Consider the following 14,361-nt stretch of genomic DNA (forward strand, 5'->3'; position numbering starts at 1 on the left):
TGAGCACGTCCGCGTGGCCCAGGCAGTTTGTCATATGTAAACAGGCACGGGGTGGGGGCGGGGGCGGGAAGGCCCGGAGGAAGGGGCTGCACGCCTGTGCCCGGGTGGCGTCTGGGGACCAGCCTGCAGCGGGCACCGTGCGCCTCGTCTCTGTGATCTCGGAGGAGCCCGGACGTGCTGTCCCCTTCGTGCGGGGACTCTCTGCTCCTCCTGTGGCTGCGCCTCTTTGCTTGCGGAGCCAAGCTGCTGGCGGGGTGTATGTGCATTGAGCCAGAGCTGCAGAATGGGGTCCCCCCGGCCACCCTCTGCCCCTCACCGTGGGGGGCTCCGTGTCCCGGTGCAGAGCGGTGTCCGGCCTTGGAGCCGCTGGGCCTGCGCTCACCTTGGCGGCTCCGGGCCAGTACCACAGACCGGCCCTTAGTCCCGCGTGGTAGGTAGCGCCCTGGCTGCCTGTTCCAGCAGCGGAGGTGAGAGATTTAAGGGAATATTTTAATCTGAAATCTTAGCAGCACGGGCACGAGAGTGGCGTGGTGGCCGGGGCTGCAGCCGACGTATTTATGGTCCGGGGCTGACCATCCAACGCCTGAGTTCTGGTCGTCCCTTCCGACGGAGAGCTCATCACTCTCCCTGTTTATGATTTCAATTCCTGTCCTTCCATGGGGTTGCGGTGAATTAGCTCAGTGCCATTTTCTAAAATATCAAGCATTTTTATACATTAGGTATAGTGAATGGCAAATACTTGATGTAAAGTCTGCAGTTTTACTCCATAACCAGATTGTAAAATATGAACTGAATTAATCATAACTGCGAAGACTAATGGTACGTTTTCTCTTATTTTATCTTTAGTGCCTTTCAGATCATGTTTTAAAACCTTCCACGCCTGGCGTTGGGAACGCAGCCGCGGCTTGGTGGTGGATAGCAAGAGGCAAAGGTCAGACCGGAGGCTGCGCAAATATTGTGTGCTGGATTTATTGTTTTAATTAAGAGCGTGGCAGTTCATCATAAACTGTTTATGGCGTTTCTGCACAGTGCAGCATTTTGAAATCAGCTGTTTTAATGAAAACATAATGTCATATCTGTCAAAGTTCTAAATATTTTGAAAGTGAAATATGGAAACAAGAACTTTAATTCTGGGTTTACTGAGATTAGCTCATTGAATTGCTTTTAAATCCCTTAAGAGGGTCACATCATGGGTACCGTATGGTTTCATGTAGGTGACTGGGGAAGAAAAAAAAAATTCTAGGAGGTTCTCAGGCTGGTTATTTAATAGTGAAAATACAAGTTGAAGGTTAATGTATCGAAAAACAAGACCATTACGGTTGGCGTTGGGGTTTTAGATTAAAGATGCAATCACGGGTGTGCAGGGGTCTTGATGCCCAGTTGTTTGGGGAGACCTAATTGTGTCGAGAGGGAGCCGAGAGCCTCTAGGGCGGGAGAGAAATGGAGGCGCCCCTGTCCCTTCGCCAGTGGTGAAGCTGCCACACTGCCGTGTTTGCAACTAATTATTTATAATGACCTCAAAGATGATGAGGTTTCATGGACTTTTCAGGCTGAGCAGTTTGCAATCCCAGTAATTCCCGCTCATGGTCGCTGGGCATCTGTGTAGACATGTCAGCCATTCCTGGTTACATTTGTTAGGGAGTCGGATAAAATATTTGTCTAATCTGGAAATTGTATTTTTAGCTGTACCCTCATTGGAAACAGAAATTAAGCTTGTCATTAGATGCCGGGCCACAGGAGTTGACTGAACAGGGTAATGTATGTTATATTCTGTGCTATACTTGGTCAAGTTTCATATATATCGTATTCCACATTATTTTATTAACTTTAATATCTGCACTTCCTATTACCAGACATGCCCCTCATTCAAAGCACAGAGGCACAGTTCTCTAATCAGAAGTGACAGGCTATATACTTTCTCTCAGCCATTACTCGGTAGCCTAGAGCAAAGAACTCTGTTTCCTTGAAAATGTTTTGAATTGGCTTATTTTTATTGAAGTATTAAAGTAATTCTTCAGATTTTAGGCTATTATTTAAGTACTTTTGGGAGAATACAATAACCTCTGGATTCTATAGGCTTTGTTACTTTAACAATCCGAGCTGCTAAATGCATCTTTTTAATGCTAGTTATATAAGTATCTCAGAACTCATCTGACCAGAGGAAGCTGAGCGCATTCAGGTAATTATAGAAAATTAGTAGGCTAAATTAGTTTAGGAAAGCACAAAAGTATAATATTTAAACTGCTTGCAAAATATAGGCCCTGCTTGCCAGATCTGCAGTGACAAATTAGCATTCCTAATTATTTTATCGTTGTGTCTTTGTAATTTGTGTATCGGAATGACCGATAGACTGGTTAAGAGAGCTGAACTGGGCGCAGGTTGGTCCATTCAGATTTCTTTCTTTTTTTTTTTTTTTTTAAAGATTTTATTTATTTATTCATAAGAGACAGAGACAGAGAGAGAGAGAGAGAGAGAGAGAGAGAGAGAGGCAGAGACACAGAGAGGCAGAGGGAGAAGCAGGCTCCATGCAGGGAGCCTGATACGGGACTCAATTCTAGGACCCCAGGATCATACCCTGGGCTGAGGGCAGGTGCTCAACCCGTGAGCCACCCAGGGATCCTGGTCCATTCAGATTTCAATAAAAATCTGATCTGCGATGTTGGAGGAGGCAACAATAGCAAAGGCAAGACTCCGACTGTGAGTGTTGGGCAGGAAAACCCATGGTTGGATGGGGTGGGCCTGTTGGGTGCTGCTGGGGTCAGAGTTCAAGCCACGAGGGCATGTTTCTGGAAGTGGCTCCATTTCACCAGCAGAGGGGTATAAAGAGGGGACGATTCACACGTACGCCCTGAACCAGCGTGCCCGTGACACACGGGGGCATTATGCACTTTGGATGTCCAGGGGTGAGTGTGTCACCAGAATTTTGAGGAAGAGAACCGGATTTCACTGAGCACTCCAAACACACCAAGCCATCGTCTTTGGCATGTTGTCCATGGAACCCTCCCCATATTGTCCATCCTCCCCTGCCAGGAGAGGCCAAAGAAAGGGCGCCATTTGCTCAAGACCAAGTTAGCAAATGGTGGAGTTAAGATTGGACCCCAAGGTCGAAGCCAAGATTCTTCCACTGTGCCATGCGGTGCCGTCTCCACTGAACCAGTGAGAGAGGTTCTATGTCATCGTTTTCCTTGCGTTGAGTCTCAAGGTAGTTTTGTTTGCAATTGGTCATTTCTGATGTGACCTAGAGAGGATATGGTGTCAAGAAACTTGTAGGAGAAATAGTTTGTAATTCATGGCTAACCAAAAAACAAACTCCCAAAAAAACTCATTGAGAAAGTCAACATTGGACTCTTGGAAAAATATCTGGGCCCCGTGTCCTTCTCACATACCCATTAGAATTAACTTGGCCAGTGTGAGAAAAACGAACAAAATTAACCATGTGCTAAGGGCAAATCTAAGAACCCAACGGGGGATCTGAGCTGCAAGGTATCCTGGGAAAGTGTTGGAACTCATTAAAAAATACAAAATTTTGGCCAGCAGTCTAGGCATTCTGCTATGGGGTCAAGTATATGGAACCCAGAATTTCTGAATTTCAGTAGGAATTGTATATAGAAGACCGGGGGAGGAGGTGTGAAAGCAAATGGGAATACAGAGGGCATTAAAAGCAATGTGGTTTCCAGAGCAACCAGCTAACCAGCAGATAGAACTGACTGTGTATCACCATTCGGTGACCACTCTGGGTGCCTTGGTTCTAGTCATCGAACCAGGGCATGGCCCGACATGCTAAAACGCTCACCAAAGGGCTACGGATGTTATTTCTACTAACCTGTATGTGTGCACTCACAGTGCATAATTTAGAATTCATGAGGTCTTAGGGGTCCCTGGGTGGCTCAGTCAGTTAAGCGCCTGACGTCAGCTCAGCTCAGGCCATGATCTCGGGGTCCTGGGATCAAACCCCGTGGTGCCCCCTCTGCGCTCAGCAGGGAGCCTGCTTCTCCCTCTGCCCCTCCCCCTGTTTGTACTCTTTCTCTCTCTCAAATAAATAAATAAAATTAAAAACATTTATGAAGTCATAGATCTTTAGAATAGCCTATTAGACTGGCATCGTTACACCCATTTTATAAATAAGGAATCTCTCGGCCCAAGGAATCCAGCTAAACAAAGCACAGTTTAGTCGGAGACAAAGGGAAAAAACAGATTTTTTAGAAAAAGTGCTTGGAATGTCCTTCATGATATGTTCTGCTTAGGAACTGTCTTCCTTCTACGATGATTGATTCTCTGTGAAATCGTTTGCTAGCGGTGGTAGAGATACCGACGTCCACCAAATATTCCCTTCTGTTCTCCCAAATTTCCCAGCGTCCTTGCAAACCCAGAGGGCGCATCTCCTGCTTGGCCGGAGGGCTGTTTCCCCGTGAAAGCATAGAAGAGCCTGTGTGTGGCTCACTATGGCCCTCTCGCTCTCTGGCTTCCTCTGCTCATACAGGCCTCATGCTGGGCTGCAGGAGCCACAAGATCAATACAGCCTGGACCACTGAGTCACGTGGAATGTAATGCAGCTGTCCTAGGAGCCTCCCAGACTCTCAGTGGAGAGCAGGAAAACCCAGTTGTTGTTAAGCCACTGAGATTCTGGGATTGTTTGTTAGAGGAGCACAAACCCATCCTATCCTGGCTTACACCTCCCTCCAGGGACTTGCGTTGGCAACTTCTCCCCTCTTTCCAGGGCCCAGAAGTGGAGGCTCCTCTTCCTCCTCCGTCTACCTGGTTGACTTCCCATCCTCTTGGGTTTAGCTCAGTGATGACTGACTCCACGAAGCCATTTGTGATCTTCATATTAGGGATGTGGTATAAAAATGAATTGTATTGTTTGTGTAGATGTCACCATTGGCTCCTCCTTGCTGAAATTGACTGTAACAAGTGGTTGGGTTTTCCACTGGAGGGTAATTTATATTTATTTGAGCTGCCACCAACTCTTATTTAGTTTGCATAAACTACCCGGGACAGAAGAGGAATCTCCCTGGACCCTGTTTATCTTGTGAGAGTGGAGCTTGCTCTAGAGAGTGGGTCACTCCTCACGTGGACCTCCCTCCATCCCTTTTAGCGATGAATAATCAGTCATCAGGAGAGGGGATTAAAAAATAGATTTATTGCTATTTCTAAAAGTCAGAACTAGAAGATGAGTAAACACAACAACAGATGTATAAGAACGTAAGTAGAAACACTATTTTACAATAACATGTACTGAAACCCATTTATGTACTGGAAACTATGAAAAATAGCTCTCTTTAAATGATTTAACATTTGCTCTTCCTTATATACAGTCGAATTTCCAGTGTGAGAACAAAGATGCTCATGGCTCTCTGGGCCTGCCTTCGTGAAAAAACCTTCTGGAATGCTCCGTGAAAGCGAGCGAGAGTGTGGTTTAGCGGGGAAGAGGGGCTGCCTTGAGTCCACACGTGTAGGCGTGTTGTCCTGCCTTCCTGACTTCCCCACACATGTGGGGTCCACTGGGGTTCAGGAGACCCCACAGACAGTCAAACAAGAAAGGCATTTGAAATAAGGCTGGTAATGAAGTTCCCTTCTGGAGAAAAAAGAGAGTGTGCCTTTTCATGAGGACACCTGCATCCTGTGTCTTTGGCTGCTCTCCTATGAGAAGTCTGTATTTAGGGTGGCTCTGGAGAAGTCATTTCTTCTGGCAATGGGGATGCAAAGCATTGGTTGACAAAAAAAAAAAAAAAAAAAAAAAAAAAAAGCTGATTTCACAGCTTTGGCCCTTTTTTTTTTTCAGAGGCCTCATCAGATGTGCCATGTGATTGGCTGGATTGATAATATAGAAAAGACTCTAATCAAAGGTGCTGACCTAGGGACACGGGGGTGGCTCAGTCCATTAAGTGTCTGACCCTTGATTTTGGCTCAGGTCACGATCCTCAGGGTCGAGATCGAGCCCTGCATCAGGCTCTGTGTTGGGTGTTGGGCGTTGGGCATGGAGCCTGCCTAAGATTCTCTCTCTCCCTCTCCTACCTCTCTCCCCACCTCCCTCTCTTAAAAAAAAAGATGCTGATCTAGATATCTAGACAAAGTGCATAGTCCTTGAAAGTGGGTGGTATTTCTGGTGTCTTAAAAGTGGATTGATGGGAAGGGTATTGCCTTGGGGTTTTTGAGGACCCTAAAGACCAGTGGGGCCTGAAGCTGGCAGAGTGACCTCTGGAGTGATACGGCCCAGAGCCGGTGATGGCAACGCAGTGTCGCAACAGCGCAGAAATGGAGAGCGGGCTGGCCAGTCCGACTTGGTCCACACGCTGCGGATGAGCATCTCTTTCTAGAAGGGCCCTCTTCTTTAATGGCATCAGCTGCTTGTTTCGGCATCTGGGTGGACTGTGTAGTCTCCTTTAATTTGATCCAACCCAATAACTAGAGAACGATAAGGGAACAGAGCGATTTGGAATAAAAGATGACGTTGAGGCCACGGATCTCAGATCCCTTTGATATCAACGGTGGCTCTTTTCCATTCTCTTCCGGGCAGGCTTGGATGCTGGAGAATCTGGTGTTTATGACCCTTTTCCCTTCATCCCGTGTAACCAGCCAAACCTTCTTTCCCTGAGAAAGTGACCTGAGTGAAATGTGATCACAAAAGTGCCCTCAGAAAAATAAGGACAGGATTGGCAGTATTTGCAAGTGAGGAGTAAAATGTGTGGCTCGTCATCTTTGTTTTTCTGCGTGCCAATCACAGACCCGTGTGTGTGTGCCTGCGTGCGTGCGCGTGCTTGCGTGTGTGCGCGTAGGCACGTGTGTAATGCCTGAGTTTAACTGCCTGCCTCGGAAACCTGAGACAGAAAAATAAGATCACATAGGTGTGGTGTGCGTTGGCTGCTTGCGTATGTTGGGTCTCTGGTTTCGGTGTTACCGACCCGGCTTCCGTCTCTCCCTCTTCTGCCGTGGCGCTGAGCAACCCCCATACTGATGCAGTATTAAGGACCTCATAATTAGCCACCTTAATAAATTTTCCCAAGATGGATAGGCAATGTTTGGCTCTCTTCAGAAGAAAACATTCCTCTAATAGTATTCTGTGGGAAGCTATGGAGAGAACAATGAACAGAAATATCTGGAAATATATTAAGATATATGTGCATATATTGGACATTAGCACCATACACTAAGCATATTGGGAATACGCTTCAAAATATTTCAAACATTGTTGACCTTTGTTATATAATCCCAGGCTCGGGGAAACATATTTGCATAGACTTAGCAATATATTGTAAATAACTACATAGGACAGTGTGTATTTTTCCTTAAGATGCAGTATTATAAGCAAGACATTAAATTATGCCTATCAGACAAAGCAGCCGGATCTCTACATTTTTTTATAGCACATTCTATTGGGAAGACATCCCTGCTTCTAAAAAGCACATGCATTAACTGCCTGATTCATGTGGTGACATGTGGCATATCCAAATGCATTATGGATCTCTCAGGAATAAAAACAACATAGCAAAACCATCACCTTGGGATGTTCATTGAGTGAATATTTTACAGACACACTCCTTTTATATTTATATAATAATTTAGTGTTATGACAATTTTTTTAGCAGAGTTGGCAGTTTTTCTTTTTTATAATGGTATTATATTTGTGAGCCTATTAAGTGCATATGGGATAAACTACAGAAAAAAGTATTTTTCATAATTCCTCAGGGTGCTTGTAGCAAAAAAAAAAAAAACATATTGGTTTAGAAAAATGTTAATAAAAGGTCAAGCAGAACTTTCCAGTGCTTAGCATGACAGCGATGGCAATTTTGAGGCCTTTTTTGAATTGTATATCGAGGAGACGTGGGGATTTATGAGGCTTCCAGGAGGAAAATCGTACCTAGCGTCCTTTCTGAAAGGGAGACTGACCCTTTGGCAGGGCTTGTGAGTCTTCAACAAAGAATCACAACAGCACAACAGCGTTGTTGCTTCTCCCTCCTGCATCCGTCCCCCGCTCAACAATGAACCAGGCTGGTTTCCGGCTTGGCTTGGGTCCCCAGAAGCCAGCAGGGCCGGGCTGCTGGCATCAGGGGCTGCACATGGGCACCTCTCTAGCTGGGCATCTTTCCAGGAGCCAGGGGTGTGCGGATGGTGAAAATTGAGGTGCTTCTCCCCTTTTCCATCCTCCGAGGCAGAAAAGCACAGCCGCTCCTGTGGACCAGGGGCAGAGGCAGGTGCATGCGGCCGGCTGGGTGGCAGCGGCCACCTGCAGAGCAGCAGTGTCAGTGGGCCGGGGCGCTGGCCTTCCCAGGCTGCCCGGGTGGGACTCCCCCTTGCCCCCCTCCTCCCCCGCCTCCTGTGTCTCTTGCACCTGGGACGTCAGGTAGGAACACGGAAAAAGTCTGTGTTTCTTAATCTCTCTTTTCCTTTATCCCCCTTTTTCCTTTCAAAGAAACTTGTAAAAATGCAAAAATAGAGCATGGTTATTTGGGGATTTTTTATTTAGCAGTTGGCTGGATGTTAGCCTGTTTCAGGCAAACCTATGCACTGTGATTCCAGGCCAGCCTCAAATGGCCCTTGGTCAAAATAGAAACGTTGTCTGTGAAGACGCGGACAGAGGGGGAGTGCCTTGGGAGGGCCCAGCCTGGCTCCCCAGCGGCAGGACGCACCCTCCCACGGCCATGCGGTGGCGGTGGTCCTCGGGAAAGGTGGAGAAAAGGCTCAGGACCCACGGGACATCCGTCACGCATTTTCCCTGGATTTGCCTGATTGCTTTCCGAGCCTTCGCTTCATCCATCCCATCAGCTCTGTGTTTAGGATATTGTTGAGCAAATGACAGCCAAGGGCTCCTGCCTTTGAGGAGAGGGGGCTTGCTGGGCCGCAGTGGCTGGTCCGGCGGCGGGACCGGGGGCGGGGGGACAGGCTGGGGAGCCTCGGGCCTCCAGGCACAGCTTCCAGGGCCACGCCCCACCTGCGATGCTCGTTCCGGGGTTCCTGGGCACCTCTTCCCCGACGCCGGGCGCGCGAGGGCTGGAGAAGCACTTGCCCTTGCCCTTGCGGGGACAGGGACTAATGCGGCCACCACCCCAGCGAATAAGCGGTCACAGCCGTGGTGAGTGCCATGGGGATGCCGGGCTGTGTGAAGGGGCGGGTGGGGTGGGGAGGCAGCAGGTGCAGGGGTGTGCTGCGCCGGCTCAGACCCTGTCTTTATTGAAAACTTTGAGATTTCTTGCGCAGATGAATCTTTTTCCCCATCCATTGTGACTTTTAAAAATATTCTATTTCCCTTGACTGTTGAGTATTTTTGGGTGCCTCAAATTTCGGGGTGAGTGCCTCAGTTTCCCCACCCTGGACCTGTCCCTGTGAGGAGGGAGACTAGGGTCTGGGGGCAGCGGGGTGGAAGAGGTGCCCCTGAGGAAGGGGGGGCGGGTGACGATCCGCAACCCAGGGCATGACTACAACCAGGGAGAAATTTCTGGAGAGAGGGGACGGCGCTCGCCCAGTCGTCGATCAGGAGGAGGGACTGGTGTGTTCCATGTGAGGCGGGAGCCGTGTGGGTGGGGAGGTGAACCCCCAGACCTAGTGACCCCCCCCCAGCAGGATGGCCTGTCACTTCCGTGTGCGGCCTGCTGCGAGCCCTGGTCTTCAGAGGCGGGAGACAGAAGGCGGCGGGCGGCGGGTACCGCCGGGTCAGAGGGCTGCACCCCCAGGGCGGCTCCGGCCCCCAAGGAGGCCCGGCTCCGTGCTTCTCAAGCTCTTTATTACCGAGGAGCGACCTGGGGGCGCCAAGCCAGCTCCCCTGGGCCGTTAGGCACCGTCCGGGTCAGCGAGTCTGCAACGAGCCCGTGTCTCTAAGGCCGCTCTTGAATCGGACCCCCGCGGGGTAAAGAGGCAGAAATGCAGGGCCTGCTCCCCCCTACCCCGGGCCGGGCGCCTGCCTGCCGGGCCTGTGAGGGCCTGGGCTCTGCTGGGCGCTGTGGGGCACGTGGCCCAGGCCACTGTCACCGTGCCCGCCCTCCCGGTCCCCCGCACCCCTGCCCCAAGCGCCTCTCCCGCGTCTCAGGCCCACACCCGCGGAGTGCGCCGGGCTTGCAGGACACACCTGCCGTCTCCCGCGGGCCGGATGTGCCCTCGGGTCCCCTCGTGGCACAGCATTCTGGGCTAAAACACGTCGTGTGTCTCGGGGAGCCTGAGGATGGTGAAGGTCACTGAAGGGGATGGGCCCACCCCCAGCACCTCGGGGGTGTTCAAGTGGCTCCAAATGCCTAGAGCTCTGCCTATGGGGTGGGGGGGGGGAACTCGGTGGTGGCGCAGGGTCTCGTCCTTCCCTCTCCAGCCTGGGGACCCTTCCCTGGTCATGGAAACAGCGTGACGCAGACCGTTCCCAGAGCACGGGGCCCGGTGGGGAAAAGGAACAGGATCCGTGCAAACGATCCTTTTGGTCATTTATTTATTTATTTTATTTTAATTTTTTAAAAAGATTTTATTGACTTATTCATGAGAGAGACACACAGGGGGAGAGAGAGAGAGAGAGAGAGAGAGAGAGAGAGAGAGGCGGAGACCCAGGCAGAGGGAGAAGCAGGCTCCCTGCGGGGAACCCGATGCGGGACTCGATCCCAGGTCTCCAGGATCACGCCCTGGGCCAAAGGCAGATGCTCAACCGCTGAGCCCCCCAGGCATCCTGATCCTTTTGTTTCCAGTATGTTCTCCACTAATCTTGTGGAGCGAGCATGGCTGAGGGTCTGTTTAAGAATCTAATGTTGGGCTAAAAAAAAAAGTCTCCATGTTTATTCGGTGTGTTTATCTGTTTCCTAGTTTATGTCACCTGTCATCTCTTAGCCATTTTTGAGATGGGTGTGGGGGTGCCCCCTGGGGGCATGAAGGTGCTCCGGGGCACAGATACCTGCAGGCCGCCTTCCCTTGTGCTTCCTCCAGGGGCCCCAGGGGCCGCACCCTGCCCGAGCTCCGGCGGCTGGTTCTGGGGTCCCTGGGGAGCGGGGGAGGCCCAGGGCTCACGATCCGGCCTCAGGGGTGAGGCTGACACGGGACTCCCCCCACCTCCCCTGTGCCCCCCTGGTTTGGGAGCCACTTCTGGGCTCCTGTCATTGGAGCCCTGGGACAAGCCACCAGCTCCCAGGCAGGCAGACAGAGCCCCGGCTTCGGCGGGGTCACCCCACAGCCCAGTGGGTCACGGTGTCCCCTGCCATCCCGCTGCAAAGACAGTGGTCGCGTGTCTTCTGGAAGGTGACTCCTGCTCCCCAATGGTGAGACTGAGGGCCCTGGAAGGGCCGCGCTGCCTTGGGGTCCAACCTGGGGGGCCATGGGCACTTGAGGGGTGAGGCGTCCGCCTCTGGCTTTGGGTGGCAATCCCGGGGTTCTGGGGTTGCACCCCGCCTGGGACTCCCTGCTCCGCGGGGAGCCTGCCTCTGCTCTCTCACTTGCTGTCCAAAAGAGCATCCAAAACCCCGCAACCGTGGAGAAGCCAGTGGGTTGAGACTCTGCGTCATCCCGCTCCCTGTCGCCCATGCTCCCGCGTGGTCAGGTGGCGGCCGGTGGCGGCCCAGTGCGGCCTGCGTAGAGGGAGGCGGCCGCGGGGGTCTGCTCGCTCCTCCCTTCGCTGAAGCAGGCAGGCGGACGTGGAGGCCTCCCGGAGGGTCCCTGGGGAGCTTTGACGGAGGTGCTGTGCCCAGAGGACTCTTTTGGGGGCTCCCTTTTCTTATCACGCATCTTACTTGGGACCGATGGAGGCTCCGTAGGCTGAGAGGGCCGCACCCTGGAGTCCTCGTCCCTGCAGCCACACAGGTACCTCCTCTCTGCTGCCGTCACATCAACTAAACCAGGTTGTCCCTGGGCATTTTGGAGGCCAACTGAGCTCCCGAGCTGTCTCGCACAGAAGAACCCCTCTATCCCCCCATCCCGAGTGCATGGTCCTCCAGGGACCCGATGAGCAGCCGGGCCTAGCTTTGGGCGAGGACGGTGGAAATCACGAATTCATCTCTGATCTATTTGCGCGGAGGTGATGGATCCTTGTGTCTGACCCCTAGGAAAGCCCAGGACTGACCTCACAGCGGCCCCAGGCCCCAGCTCGCGGTTCTCCTATCCTCCAACACCCCAAGGGGACTTTCTGGGTACAAAAGAACAGCTTTCCCAAGCGAGGTAGCACAGAGCTCTTCAGGGCCCGGGGAAGCAGCACGCAGAGAAAATGGGAACATGGCACCGGGAGAGGCAGCGGCCTCCTCCAACTGGGGAAGGTCGAGAACACGCACCTCGATTTAGAAGAATAATTTTGAGCAAAAATTTCGATGCATTCTTATCCTACAAGTGATGATAATGACTTTTAAAATATTTACCAGGGAAACCACAGAATCCCTTCCCTCATACGAATACAGTGGGCTCACACCGGAGCTCAGGAGGAAAGAAGTCACGGCAATCCATTAGGGATCTCCGAACCCCGAAAAGAGGCGTAAGAGCACATATATTCCTCCTTCCATCACATGAGGCATTGGATGCAGGAAAACTTTTGATTCGTATTTCGGGGAAAGTGTGATTTCTATGCTGGCCCGTGTGGTGGGCGATGGACACAAAGTAGGGGGTAGATGATTCAATGGGTCAACAATTCATGTCCTCCTTTCTTGGTCAACATTTAGGTGGAGCCCAAGGCCCATTTATAGGATGATTTCTGGCCTGGGGAGGGGTGGTGGATGATGTAGCTTTGGTCAACCCCCTTGGCCTGGTTCTCTTCAGAAATGTCCAGATCTATGGAGGGACCAACTGCCCGAGCGTCCTTGTTGTCGAGGGGCCCCGAGGAGAAACACAAAATCCAACCCCAAGGTGCTCTCATGGTTGCTTACACAATTAGCAAGTGTAATGGCCTATCCTGCCAGCTTCTCAGGAGCGAGGCCACTCCAAGGCCACCCCAGTTCAGGCCCAGCATCTGCAGCGACCTCCGGACCCTACCCAGAGTCGCGGGGTCTGGGGAAACGAAATCGGATCGTATCCTTCTGCACAAAATCCTCCACTGGTCCCGTCACAATTATACCCAGGGGAAAATCCAAACTGTCTACCATGGCCCAGAAGGTTCTCCGGCTGCTTCCACTCATGCCCCGAGCTCAGCGTCCCTCAGCCCACTCAGGTTTCTCTCCTTTGCTCATCTCCTCAGAGCGGCCCTCCCCGCATCCCTCCCCCGGCTCTCCTTCTCCGCTGGGGAGAAGGACCGGGCCCGTGTGTCATCCCAGCCCTGCTTCCTCGCCCTGTTCTCCGTCTCTCCAACCTAGAGCTCCATGGGCGTTTATGCGTGTGGCTTAGCTTCTAGAATGTGCCCTCGCCTGAGTATGTGTTCCGAGCATATTCCACGAATATACCCACAAACACATCATGCGCTGCTGGCGGGAATGATAATCAGCACATTTCTAGGAAACCACTAAAAACGAATTTTCTCATTAACAATTGATAAGAAATCATTAAATGTAGAAAGTTGGAAAATACCAATCAGCAAAAAGAATATTAAGGATTACTTATAACCTCGCACGCTATTATTATTTGGAGGTGTACCCTTGCGCTTTTTTTTCCTGTGCAGGCGGAAAACACAGTTACGTTGTTTGTAATTTGCCTTTTTTACTACTTAACAGTGTATTATGATAAATCCTTAAATGTTAATAAGTACGTTTCTGTAGCATTACTCTTGAGGACTCTGTTGGATGGAGAATTTTTATGGATATACATGCACATCTACTCTGTTCACTTTTCTATTGTTGGACATAGGATTTGTTTCCAAAAGCAATGAACAACCTGAGCTAAATCTTTATACACATCCGTGAGTGATTCCTTTGGAACTAGAATCTTTGGGTCATGCATTTTTAAGGATTTTGATACTATTACCAAATTACCCCGCATAAAGGTTACCCAACTTACCCTGTCACCGGGGGTGTCAAAGGGGTTCATTTCATCACCCTTGACAACACTCTCTATTATCATCGTTTCTATCTTTACCAATACAGGCACCCAAATGATCTCATTTTTGTTTAAATTTGCATGTCTTTGATGACTAATAAGGTCGGGCATCTTTTATAGGCTTATTTGTTATTTGTATTTATTCTTTTGTGAATTGGGGATCCCTGGGTGGCTCAGCGGCGCGATCCTGGAGTCCTGGGATCGAGTCCCGTGTCGGGCTCCCTGCGTGGAGCCTGCTTCTCCCTCTGCCTGTGTCTCTGCCTCTCTCTCTCTCTCTCTCTGTGTCTATCATAAATAAATAAAAATAAATCTTTAAAAAAATATTCTATTCTCTTGTGAATTGCTGGTCAGGTCCTCAGTAACAGTTTTTCCTGTTAAGATAGATTTTCGTTATTCGTTTGCTAGAAAGCTTTTTTACAGTAGGGGAATTAACCTCCTATTATATGTATTAAA

The 14,361-nt window shown here is 50.5% G+C and overlaps 1 long non-coding RNA gene across 1 annotated transcript in view; it reads left to right on the plus strand.

The window, feature by feature from the left end:
• Positions 1-843: 843 nt before the first annotated feature.
• The window catches only part of LOC112645595 (uncharacterized), a 57,855-nt gene continuing 44,337 nt past the window's right edge, over positions 844-14,361 (plus strand). The window contains exon 1 of the long non-coding RNA XR_003127139.3: positions 844-931. This is a non-coding gene — a long non-coding RNA (uncharacterized LOC112645595). The remainder of the gene's footprint in view (positions 932-14,361) is intronic.

Source organism: Canis lupus, chromosome 1 (genome assembly GCF_003254725.2).
Source record: "Canis lupus dingo isolate Sandy chromosome 1, ASM325472v2, whole genome shotgun sequence".
NCBI classification, from domain to species: Eukaryota; Metazoa; Chordata; class Mammalia; order Carnivora; family Canidae; genus Canis; species Canis lupus.